General features: G+C 43.6%; 1 long non-coding RNA gene across 6 annotated transcripts in view; it reads left to right on the top strand.

Annotated features, from left to right (window-relative positions):
• LOC137232263 (uncharacterized) overlaps window positions 1-13,327 on the top strand; it is an 86,802-nt gene that overhangs the window by 6,171 nt on the left and 67,304 nt on the right. For 5 of the 6 annotated variants that reach the window (XR_010946929.1, XR_010946927.1, XR_010946926.1 and 2 more), the window contains exon 4: window positions 12,348-12,443. The exons of the other annotated variant lie outside the window; for it this stretch is intronic. This is a non-coding gene — a long non-coding RNA (uncharacterized lncRNA). The remainder of the gene's footprint in view (window positions 1-12,347; window positions 12,444-13,327) is intronic. 6 annotated transcript variants of the gene reach the window in all.

The raw sequence follows: 13,327 nt of genomic DNA, 5'->3' as shown, positions 1-13,327 counted from the left end.
TGTGCCAGGCGCTGGCGGCACTGAGATTCGTGGTGCAGAGCCTTCCCTCACACATTATCCCAGTTAAACAACAGGTCTCTGAGCTGCTCACCCGTTCGTTGACGCGTGCATTCATTCCTCTGTTGAGCACTGACTGTGTGCCAGGCCATGGGCTGGGAACACAGAAATGAGAAGATTCCATTCCTGGCTATAAAATCAGTCCCCTGTGAGTTTCATTTTGAAATGTATACCCGTCTCTCACCCCTCCTGTTGTTTTCAGGCCCTTCTTCCCTGCCTTTCTCTCTTCTCCCTTCTACTCATCCCATCATCTCTGGGTTAATGTGAAATTCGGTCCATGCCTATCTTTCTAGGAGAGTTTGCATTTTGAACTTCCTGTCCCATGGTAGGGCCTGAAGCCTGTCCTCTCTGTGAGTAGAGAGCAGAGGGTCTTAAGTGGGATGTCCCTGACCCCAATATCCCAGGAGTTGGCTGGGATCCATCACTTGGGAAGGCCAGACCGTGGCGTGGTTTGGGAGCTGCAATACTGGGGCCTCAGAGTCCCAGTGGCCTGTGACCAGACCCTGGTGTCACCTGTGCCAGGCAGGGAACGTGAAAATAGACGACTCTTTGGGACCAGCTGATGGATAAAATGCCATCACACAAGGAACTGAGTTAGAGCCACATCTCCTGAGGCCCAGAAGTTCTGGGCAGGAAGAGAGAAGGAAGGCGTGCTGGGTTCCTCGGCTGACACCCAATATATCCCACCCTCTCTGCACTGCCACTTTGCATCTGTAAACTGAGGATGTCAGAATGGACACTCTCTCTGAGGTTCCCCGTAGAGCTCATTTTCTGTAGAGTATTTGGAATTGCCCTCACCTGATTACAGCACCCTTTACTGAGCCTGGCACCATAGAACCTGCTTTAGACAAATGACCTCCTACTCCCCCCAACAGACCTGTGACATGGGTGTTCTTATCTCCATCTTCCAGATGAGGTGATGGAGGCACAGAGAGGTTGAGTAACTTGCCCAAGGTCACACAGCAGGTCTGTTGAGGGACCCAGGACTCAGGCCCAGTTCTGTCTGACCCCAAAGTCTGTTCCCCTTGGATGCTTTTACACTCACTCTGGCTTGGAACCAGAGAAAGTTCATCTTGTTCAAGCCCCTCACTGGTCAAAGGAGATGAAGGAGGCCCAGAGAAGTGAAGCAGCTAAAACCCAGACCTCCTCCCTCCCAGGCCAGGATGCTTTCCAGAAGGCTTCTCTTTGTTTCTGTTCTAAATAGTGAATTTAACTTTTGAATAGGTAATTCATGCACATGGTGCTAAATTCTAATGGTGGAAAAGAAAATACAGAGAAAAGTAAGCATCCCCCTCCCATCCCTGAGCCCCCAGAGCAGGACCAGGGCCTCCCTGCAGACAGACCCCAGCCCCAGATTTTTGTAAGTGCTGTGTGCACTAGGCCTTGGTTTCTTTTATTCGGAGAATTGCAGAAAGCTGCTGACCCGGTTCTCATTATTCCAAGGGGTACCTCTGCCTCTCCTTATGGCAGCAAAGGTGACTGTCGGGTCCTGGGCACCTTACTCATTTTTTTTTCAGCTGCGCCACAGGGCATGTGGGATCTTAGTTCCCCAACCAGGGATCGAACCCACGGCCCCTGCACTGGGGGCGCAGAGTCTTAACCACTGGACCGCCAGGGAAGTCCCTGGGCACCTTACTCAGTCCCTTTACTTCTCAGGCGAGGAATCAAACAAAGCCGACTTTCCCAGGGACATGCAACGCGTTACTGCAGGGTTGGGGCTCCGTCTCAGATCCCCTCTACCCTGGTCTGGGACTTCTGCTGCCACACCAGGCTGGCTCCTTTCAGTAGAATTAACATCACTTAAGAAAATGACAAGTGCCCCTGTGGAGAGCAGAGCATTAATGTCTATCAATATTACAAATGTTTAAGCTCTTTGGCCCAACATTTCCACTTCAAGGCATTAAATCCTTCCTATAGATAATACACACAAACAGGTAAAATGATCTCTGTACAAGCTTATTCTTTGCAGTGCTGATTGTACTAGTGAGATGTTGAAAGCCACCTAAATGCCTATGGATAGGGTGCTAGTTAAATAAATGATGGGCCAGCCAGACAATGGAACACTATGCAGCCGTGAAAAAGAATGGGCCAGGTCTCCACATGCTGATGGAAAGATCTCCAGTGTTTCCAAGATACATTTTCCATGCAAAGACTCAAAGCGCAGAACACATTGCTCCCCTTTGTATGAATTAGAAGGGAAATTATGCATAAACATAGTTGCTTCTCAGTGCATATAACATCTCTGGAAAGCTCGAAAAGAAACTAGCAACTAGGATGCATTAAAGTGGCTAGGGGTACTTTTAAAATTTTGAACCATATGGAGGCATTATTTGTTCAAAATATAGAACAAAATTTTAAAAATCACAAGCATCTCTAACTTTTCAACTTGAAATGAAAAAAAACAAAGAAAACTAGAAAGTTAGTCAAGGTTAGTCCAGCTCTTCTAGAGTTGATCTTGACAGTAGCTGGAATGGCTAGCCACACACAAGTGAGGTCATGGGGCCTGGCCCTATTTTGGGGTGACATATGAGACAAACGGGTGTCATTCTCCATTTTCTTTCCCTTTTAAATTGGCTCATCTTGGCTCCTGGTTCCTAGGTCTGACATGTAAGGTTCCAAGGTTTTATTATTCGTAATCAATGCCCCTTTCCCAAAACCCACCCATGGCAGCCAGGGCAGGATCACGACTAACCCAGGACCGCATATTTAGGGCTCGTTTCCTCCCCGGAGGACGGACTCCGAGGAAGCCCCAGACATCAGGGCTGGAGTCTCGCCCAGAGAATGCAGGAAAGAAGCTGAAGGGCTTGTGGGCACACCCAGCAGTAAGTGGGTGAAACCTTGCCTTGGCCAACCACCTCCAAACCCTTGTCTTTCATCTGGAGGGTATGCAGGGCCTCCACCCTCTCACCCCAACTTGTGGCTGTGTGGCCCTGCGCTGCTCCCTGTTTTATCCCTCTAAAAAATCTTTATTTCAGCATAATTTCAGATGCACAGAAATCTAGTCAGCATAGTAGAAGATTTCCCATATAACCGTCACCCGGATTCCCCAAATGATTCCACGCTTGTGACTCCCCCGACTCCAAGCCCCTGTGACCTCCTGGCAGGCTGTGCTCTGCAGACTCCACTCTTGTTTGAGAAGCATCTCCAAAGGCAAGGAAGGCTGCTCTGAAAAGATGCAGAGAGACAAACTCAGACCCTCCGGGCTTCCAGCTGCTTCTTTCTTGGAGTGACATTGAAGAAGGAGACGAAGGCAATATGAAAAATTATCTTAGAGTGAAGGTGTTTCACAGGAAAGAGGAAACCTAGGAACAGAAAGAAAAAGGTAAATAAAATTGACTTCATAGAAGTTAAAATATACGTGTGGCAAAGCCTACAAGGTCAGAAGGTAATGGTGCTGTGAAAAGTACTTCCAATACACCTAATAAGCAAAAGCTATCCTGTAGTATAAAAAGAGCTCTTGTAGATCTATTTAAAAAATGACCAACATTCCCAAAGTTAAATGGACTAAGAATAGTACTAGGTACTTCCAAGTATAATATATGAAAAGGTCTTCAATCTGAGTAGTAATGAGGGTGATCATGAAGCCAAATTGCAACAGCTATGAGATTTCATTTTTTTACCCATCAGATTGGCCAAGATTAAAAGTTTATAGTAAGCGGTGTTTTCATTTTTGTTTTTAAGGCATCTTCCCATCTTTTTATGGGAGTGTCACAATGAAGTCTCTGGAAGGCTCTTTGGCAACATTTCCTGAAGGTAAAGATGCACATATCATGTGACACAGCTGTTCCACTTTGGAAGATTTGTTACAAATAAGTGCAAAGACACATGTCCAAGAAAGTTATAGATGCAATAGTAGCTTCCATAAACTACGGGACCTACTAGGGTGGTTAGGAAATAAATTCCATGGTATGTTGAGAAAGCTCCCACTTGAATAAATAAATATTTGTCTATGGCAGAGAAAACTGGAAAGATACTTAGATGCTTCATATTGATTGCCTCGAGAGAGGATCACTGGGGTGGAGGAGAGATTTAATTTTTGCAGTGGACATTTCTCACTTTCTGTCTGACTTGTTTGGGATTCTTTGTGATTCATTTCTTCTTCTTTTTTAAAATATTTCTTTTATTATTTATTTAGTTATTTGGCTGCACTGGGTCTTAGTTGCGGCATGCAGGATCTTTTGTTGAGGCATGCGGGATCTAGTTCCCTGACCAGGGATCGAACCTGGGCCCCCTGCGTTGGGAGCGCGGAGTCTTAGCCACTGGACCACCGGGGAAGTCCCTTTTTCTTCTTAATTAGAGAGGAACGGTAAGACAACTTTTCTTCAGTTATTGTTTCTTCCAATTCTTATAAGTGACATTATCAAAGTTATCCACTTTACTGTGACAATTTGACCAGGTGAAAACCTGCAGAATTCCTAAGTCATGAGGTTGTTTAGGCATTTACATGGAGTGAACAAACACACATGACGGTGATGGGTGTATAGTAGATACTGTATAGTTAGGAGAAAAATATTCCAATTGAGTAATGCTGCAGCATGACGTAAGAGACAGAAAATGTATTAAATGTACAATTGCATAAACTCTGCAAGTGGAGAGAGGATAGCTGTTCTCTGGTCGCACAACTGACACTCTGAATTTAGGAGAAAAATCGACTCGTTTCACTTCCTAATTATTTCCAGTTCTTCTGTGTAACCTCATTGTCATCCTTGCTACATATGAATGCCAGTCATTGTCCTTCTTTGCCTTTTGTTAAGGACACAGAGTTCTCACTGCTCTCCTCACCCCCAGTCATCCACGCAGGCCCTGGTAGTTTCTGATGTGTGCTTTCAATATTTTTCTAAAACAATGAGAAATTTAAGTGACGAATTAAGGTTCACGTGCAACACTGTGATCACTTAATTGTGGTAAGAGTGGAGCAGCTTCAATGGACCAGAATCTTAACTCAGGCAGTTAGCGCTAGGAGATGTGTGAAGACTGATAAGATAGGATAATGGTGTTTTTCTTAGAGAGACGCATAAGACTTGTTGAAAGTAACTATGGAGAGTTCTTTGGAAATGGAGGGAGGAAACTGCAAGGAAGCTCCCGTTAGTCACTCCAAGGTCTTAGGCCCCTAGTGGTGGTGTGTTCTGATGTACAAATGATGGAGATGGAGACTTGGCAAATGTGCTGGGTTTCTGAGAATCTGGGAAATCAGATTCTGTCCTTGTGATTTAAACAAATTTCTAGGCAGAAAGACTGAAGACTAGATGCTGTTGGTATACAGAGATTATTACGTTTTCCCAGGCTTAGATTGGTGGCAGTTTGACGGAGAGGGGGTGTTGAATGAAACAAACTTTGTGAATATAGCTTTAAAATATCACGCGGCAACCTAGATGTTGGAGATGAGGAAGCCTCCGGACACTGTAATAGGCAGGTCAGCAAGGCGTGTGCTGTGCTTCATAGAAAATGAGGTGCCAGGAACATAACTGCAACATAAATTATGTCCACTTTAAATAAGTGACCTTCCACCCACACGTGGCAGGGACCTTTCTCTTAACAGAGTGATAGTCTTGTCAAGAGTTCTGGGTTCTGGGGACTTCCCTGCTGGCGCAGTGGTTAAGAATCCACCTACCAATGCAGGGGACACAGGTTCGAGCCCTGGTCCTGGAAGATCCCACATACCGCAGAGCAGCTAAGCCCATGCGCCACAACTACTGAGCCTGCGCTCTAGAGCCCGCGAGCCACAACTACTGAGACCACGTGCCACAACTACTGAAGCCCACATGCCTATAGCCCGTGCTCTGCAACAAGAGAAGACACCGCAATGAGAAGCCCACGCACCGCAACCCGCTCGCTGCAACTAGAGAAAAGCCACACAGAGCAACGAAGACCCAACGCAGCCAGAAATAAATAAATAAATAAAAAAAGTTCTGGGTTCTGCATGAGGCGTCACTTAGTTGTGTGAGAAGTTCACCAGTCAGAGGCAGTGAGCCTTTCTTTTTTTTTTTTTCGCTGTACGCGGGCCTCTCACTGTTGTGGCCTCTCCCGTTGCGGAGCACAGGCTCCGGACGTGCAGGCTCAGCGGCCATGGCTCACGGGCCCAGCCGCTCCGTGGCATGTGGGATCTTCCCGGACCGGGGCACGAACCCGCGTCCCCTGCATTGGCAGGCGGACTCTCAACCACTGCACCACCAGGGAAGCCCGAGCCTTTCTTTTTTAAACAGTTTATTTAGTTTCTAGACTAGAAGTTCCCAAGTTTTTCACAACCCACGTTGTCTTTGTACTTATCTTGACTGGAGTGGAAGGAGGATTTTTTTCAGTTGTGGTAATTGATACAGTGGAGTTGGGTAGCAGGTTATGCTCACATTTAACGTTGGTATAAATGAAATATAATAATGTGTCATTTTCTGTAGCTGGTAGTTTGTTTTCAGCTATACCAAGAAGGGACTAATGCATATGTATAAGAAAGAAGATGTACGTTTGGTGCTACGTACACAGGGAATAGGTAGGTGCTCATAGCTGATAAAATGGCTGTGAAAACTTATAAGGTGCCTTTTCATTTTTCACTTCTCTCTGGCATTGTCTACATGCAGGCATTGTGTGCATTTTTGTTCTCTCATAATTCCAGTGTGGTTGCCCCACTATCAAGCATCGAACCATGTTCCATGCAGCAAGAAGGAGCATGTGTGAATCTCATAGGACATAATAGAGGTTTTGATTTGAAGCCACTCCTTTTCGACTTGGGAGACATAATGCTCCCCTGATCTTCTCTTTCCATATCATTGGTCAGAATTCTATCGCATGGCCACTCTAAGAAATACATGTTCTGTAGCACATGTGAGGAGATATTTGTGAATGGCTGACGTTACCTGAACTCTTTCACAGAGCCTGACCCAAAGGATATTACAAATGGTTAAATGTTTGAATTCAGGATTGTGTGGCTGGTACCCAAAGGAGTGCTTTGTAGGGGACTTTGGCTTCATTTGGGCCAGTTCCCTTCCTCTGTTGTGTGTGAGTCCTGATGTCACCCCTTGAAGGGGCCGTCACCTGACAGGAGAGGTGATGATGTTATTGTTGATGATGATGATGATGACTTGCATTTCTTTGAACTTGTTAAGAATAAAATAGCTTCTAGTATAATTGTCCCAGAAAATTGTGTTTCTGTTAAAGTGCTTTTTATCTTATTTTTTAAAACAGGCAGGGAAGGGACTAAATGGGTTAAAAGAATATGAACTCTGAAGGTTAAGTTTGTGTTGGGCAGGTTTAGGAAAGACAGTGAGGGGAAATGCCCCAGAGACAGGGAGAGCAGTGCACACAGGGGGCTCCTTCCCCAGCCCCGCCCAGATCTATGCCCTCAGGAGGCTGTGTCCAGGTCTGTCCTACCCTGGGCCCTCCCCTCCCTGCACAGGTTACAGGAGATCAGTGTTGGGCTGGCTGCTCCTCCCACACCTCAGCGGCAGATGGTCACATTTTGCTGAAACCCAAAAGCAGATGTGCGGGAGCAAAGACCTCTATGTTTTGGAGTCTTTTTTTTTTTTTTTTTTAATTTTGGCTGTGCTGGGTCTTAGTTGCGGCATGTGGGCTCATAGTTGCGACATGTGGACTCTTAGTTGCAGCATGCGTGTGAGATCTAGTTCCCCGAGCGGGGATCAAACCCGGGCCACCTGCACTGGGAGTACAGAGTCTTACCCACTGGACCTCCAGGGAAGTCCCCGAGTCTTTTTTTTTTTTTTTAATAGAAGTGTAGTTGATTTACAATGTTGTGTTAATTTCTGCTTGGAGTCTTAATTTCTCATTAAATCCTGCACTTCATAAGCCATGCCATCTGGCACCCTGCTTTCCATTTCTGCAGATCCAGTATTTGTACAAGTTCAAAAATGTAAATAAACATGTATGTTGTGAAATGATTACCACATTCAAGCTAATTAACATACCTGTCATCTCACTTACTTCCATTTTTTGCTGGTGAGAACACTTGAATACACTCTCCTAGCAAACCTCAAGTATAATGTACCCTATAATTGTTTCACCAGGCTGTACTTAGATTTCCAGAATTCATCCATCCTGCATAACTGAATTTTGGTACCATTTGAGCAGCATCTCCTGTCTCCCCCATAGCAAGTTCCAGACAGTCAAGATTCTGCTGTTTCATGAGTTGGTCTTCAGTATAATTCCACATATAATTGAGATAATACAGTATTTTCCTTTCTGTGTTGGCTTATTCCACTTAGCATAATGTCTTTCAAGTTCATTCATGTTGTCTCAAATGGAAGGATGTCCTTTTTTTTTCCAGGCTGAATAATATTCATTCTCTATATCACATTTTTCATCTATTTCTGCTAGACACCAGGGAAACAATAATAGGACGGCACGTCAAATTTCTAGATGCCTAAATTAAATACAAAAATAAAACAAAAATTGGTAACATCAAATTTTACTGAGACCGGGGAGGAATTTTTTTAAAATTTTTATTGGAATGTAGTTGCTTTACAATGTTGTGTTTCTACTGTAAAGCAAAGTGAATCAGCTATACGTAGACATATATCTGAGAATGGGGAGGAGTTAAAATTACCATGTATTGCTGATGGAAGTATAAAAATACAGCAAGTTAGGAAAACTGATTGGCTTTTACTTATAAACTTAAAACTTTACCATATTAGGAAGGAAATAAAAGTGTACATAAAACAATGAAAACTCTCTGAACTTCTAAGACACCCTTCCTTTCTGTATTCCTCCAGCCACCTATAGGTAGCTTCTTTTTTTAAAAAAATAATTTATTTATTTATTTAATTTATTTATTTTGACTGCGTTGGGTCTTCGTTGCTGTGCACGGGGTTTTCTCTAGTTGCGGCGAGTGCGGACTACTCTTTGTTGTGGTGTGAGGGCTTCTCACTGTTGTGTAGCATGGACTCTAGGCGCGTGGGCTTCAGTAGTTGTGGCATGTGGACTTAGTAGTCGTGGCTCACAGGCTGTAAAGCACAGCCTCAGTAGTTGTGGCGCACGGGCTTAGTTGCTCCACGGCATGTGGGATCTTCCCGGACCAGGGCTCAAAGCCGTGCCCCCTGCACTGGCAGGTGGATTCTTACCACTGCACCACCAGGGAAGTCCTATAGGTAGCTTCTATTGTATGCAAACAGTTTTTAAAAAATCAATGATAGGGAAACAGAAGAAGAGACAAAAAGGTGAGTCCCAGTATCTACACCCTCATGGTTATTATGAGCCTCCTAGTGCCAAATTCCCAAGGTATTATGAAGATGAACTCCCATAAGAGCGGTGAGATTTCCAAAACAGTGCACCATAAACTACTTGTAAACACAGAGTAGATGCTCAGTAGTCATTGCACTAATGACTATATACATGTTGTTTTCCAAATAGAGACTTTTTCAGATGTTATAGCCTTTATTAGCCTTCTGTAAACCTTAAAGTGCCAGCCAAACATGGGATCCTTTAAGACCATGATGGTGGTTTTTAGTGAAACCAACAGTAGCTGTCTTGAGATAAGGTGGTTGGTGGAAGGGGCTGAGGTGTGGTGTGCCTGCTTTCTCTAGTGCTACTAAAAATGGGTCTGGTGGGCAGCACCAGCACGAGGAAGAAGCTTGTTAGAGCTGCCAATTCACGGGCCCCACTTCAAGCCTGCAGAATCTCAGTTTCTTCCGTGGGTGCTAGAATGCTTTGTATGCATATTAAAGTTTGAGAGGCAAGAGTTACATAAGTGCTTATCACTCTAGACTTACAATAAAGATGACGTGGCGAGTTTCAGTTACTACTATTACCTGTGACCTCCTTCACAGATTCTGCCTGAGAGCACATGTTTAAGAATATGAAATGTACATGACCTACAATATTATATTTGATTCAGGTGTACAACATAGTTTCAGGGGAACAACATAATTTATATAGATTACAAATAAATCTGTTTTAATTACATGTTCCAGGCAATTCCAGGGTGAAACCAAGGTTATGCAAGAGGGCTCTCAGATATTTTTGTGGTGTGAGAGTTGAGGTCAGCCTTCAGTTCAAGGAAAGGTAATAGAGTCTGTGTGGTGCGTCAGGTGTCTGCAGTCCACGTTCCCCATTGCTGCTGCAGAATTAGTGGCTGACTGTGGAAACAGGACAGGAGAAAATCATGTTTTGGTCTCCACGTAGGAACTCATTTTTTTCTGAATCTCTCAGGTGACAAAGGATAGGAGAGTGTGGCCTTTTCTGCATTTCGAGGTCATCCTGCCTCTGAGAGTGGGGATAGCAGATGAAGGGGCTGTGTTGATGTCCTCAAAGAGGTACAGGTGGGCTTCCCTGGTGGCGCAGTGGTTGAGAGTCCACCTGCCGATGCAGGGGACACAGGTTCGTGCCCTGGTCCGGAAGGATCCCACAGCGGAGTGGCTGGGCCCGTGAGCCATGGCCACTGCCGCGGAGCCGCGGAGTGGCTGGGCCCATGAGCCATGGCCACTGAGCCTGCGTGTCTGGAGCCTGTGCTCTGCAATGGGAGAGGCCACAACAGTGAGAGGCCCGCGTACCACACACACAAAAAAAGAGGTACAGGTGTGATTTCTCTACATAATATCGCCTGAGAAAAATCTAGAAATGGAGGAGGAAGAGGAAGGTTCTCAGGTAAATATTGTGACCCAGGTCAGTGGCCGTGTCCCCTTTTCTTGCTGGAATCCCATGTGTTTAGAACTTGTAAACATTTATTTCTCTAACTCTGATGGTCCTGCCTAACAAACTTGTGTTTCAGCTACTTTATTTTCCTAATGATAGCCAAGGTTAGATCTTTAGAATATTCCTCTCTTATAGCCTAGATCCTTCTTTCATTCTCTCTGTCCAGGCTCCCTTTACAGCATGAAGAATTCCTACCATGAATTACTGATGTGCAAATGTTGAAAATGTTCCCTTTTTGTCAAATTAACGTGGGGATGTCTTTATACACAAGATTCCCACTGAATATGGGGTTGGGTCCTGGGATATCAGTGAAGACGGAGAATATGTAAGGTCTAGGTCCTGTCTGGATGCAGCATCAGTCTGTGTAGCCAAAGATTATGAATATGCACCAATAAAGCAGATGGTTTTATGGTTCAGAATAACCCAAAGTTCTGAAAAACAGAGCTCTCGATTACCTCAAGGGAAGACTTACCATTTAAAATACACAAGAGTACAGAATATGAGAGTTGTATGTGGCTTTAAATTTGCTTAACACTTTTCTCATGATTAGATTTTTATTTTATTCTATTTTATTTTATTCATTTTATTTTATAAAGTATCACGGCAATGATGATGAGTCCTGTATGCGTGGGGCAGCTGATATAAATTTGTCCCAGTATAGCTGATGTTAATTTTGTTCACTTGGTTTAGGGGCTGTCTGCCAGATTCAACTGGAAAGCTAATAATTTTCCAATTATCATTAATAGGGTCTTGGAGGGATTTACTGAGAGATGTGTATAAACCATTGCATTTCATGCGAATACTCCCCCTGTCTACTTCATTTCCCTTTACTTGTAGATTGCTTTGGAAAAGGATGACTCTCACCTTTGTTCAGTGGAGATATAGGCTTTTGTTAGTAACTGTTCTGTAAATTTCCATTTTATTCCACAGTCATGTCACAGTTTTTCTCTTCTTTATTACTTTCTGTATCTTCAGGAAAAGAAAACGAGTCCTACAGTATATGTTCAAGTATCCTAAAATGCTATTATAGGGCTTCCCTGGTGGCGCAGTGGTTGAGAGTCCACCTGCCGATGCAGGGGACGCGGGTTCGTGCCCTGGTCCGGGGAGATCCCACATGCCGCGGAGCGGCTGAGCCCGTGAGCCATGGCCGCTGAGCCTGCGCGTCCGGAGCCTGTGCTCTGCAATGGGAGAGGCCACAACAGTGAGAGGCCCGTGTACCGGAAAAAAAAAAAAAGCTATTATATAGTCAGCACAAATGAGAAATGAAATCATTTCAAGGAAATAGGGATTTGTTGATGCAAAGAAAATCTTCACGATGTTTCATCTTGTTCTCATTTCTTGAGTTGATCTGCATCTTTCACTCTAGATCAGTGATCATTCTAGATGTTTATAAAATGAAATAAGATATTGTTGCCCACATCGTAAAATCGGCTATCCATTCCTTATTTTTGATTGAGTACTACTTGGAAGTAGAGTTAAGGATCTGCAAATTAGAAATGCTTCCTAAGTGTTTTAAAGGGGCTGTCAGGAAATGCTATTTGGTGAAGTAATTTTCTATAACTTATAGTGTCCTCTCTTCTCTACTGAACACAGTCCTGTATTGGAAAGTGTAGAATTCCTGGGATGAGTCATGTTCCTTTTTTTTTAATAAACAGTTCTTGCTGTCTCTAAGCTGAACCTGGTCACCTTTTTTGAGCAAAGGAAAGAGCCCTGGGATGTGAAGGAAAGGAGATAACAGTTCCTACACCCAGGTAGGTGGGAATGAATAAAGCAGATAGCACAGGTATGATGTCCAAAGATGAAGGAGGAAGCTAGGCTTTAAAATGTTATTTAGGAAGCTTTGCTTCAATGGAAATTATTTTGAGAAGCCTAGGTTTATGTGTCTTGCTGTCATAAATGGTAGACCTTTGAAATATCATGCTTATTGAGATAGATTAACTTACTGAAATCTTTTCAGTAAACAGTGGAAAAATGAGCGTAGGGTCACTACAAAGAACACAAGATGTTTCAACTGAATTTCAAGAAAACAGCACATGGGAGGCCACAATTCATTAGAGATTTGGTGTATGGGAAAATGGCCTTTTATAATTTGTAGAAGGAAGATTTTCCTGTGTTATCCCCTTTGTTGACAAGAAAGAGGTTTCAAGATGGACTCCTGAACTGGAAAATACATTTCTTTTATTTTAATATTTATTTATTTATTTGGTTGCCTGGGTCTTAGTTACGGCTTGTGGGCTCCTTAGTTGTGGCATGCGAACTCTTGGTTGTGGCATGCATGTGGGATCTAGTTCCCTGACCAGGGATTGAACCTGGGCCCCCTGCATTGGGAGCATGGAGTCTTACCCACTGCACCACCAGGGAAGTCCCTGGAAAATACAGTTATAGAGGAGCTTTTCATTAAATTTGGAACAACATAGAAGGCAGAATAGATGAATCTATTTTGTTTAATAAAGAGTCTGATTATTTTTGAAAATCAAGAAAATGGTCAAGTGCCTTCCAGATAAAGTAAAAAAGGAAATAAATAAACTCAAACAGGTAATCAGTTAATATAACTATTTGTAATTAAATTATAAACTTTTACAGAATTTTAAGTAAATATTTTATTTTGAAATAATTTTAGAATTGTAGAAAAGCT

This window comes from Pseudorca crassidens, chromosome 10 (assembly GCF_039906515.1).
Source record: "Pseudorca crassidens isolate mPseCra1 chromosome 10, mPseCra1.hap1, whole genome shotgun sequence".
NCBI classification, from domain to species: Eukaryota; Metazoa; Chordata; class Mammalia; order Artiodactyla; family Delphinidae; genus Pseudorca; species Pseudorca crassidens.
The sequence above is the reverse complement of the archived record's forward strand: the minus strand, read 5'-3'. Positions and strand labels throughout refer to the sequence as shown.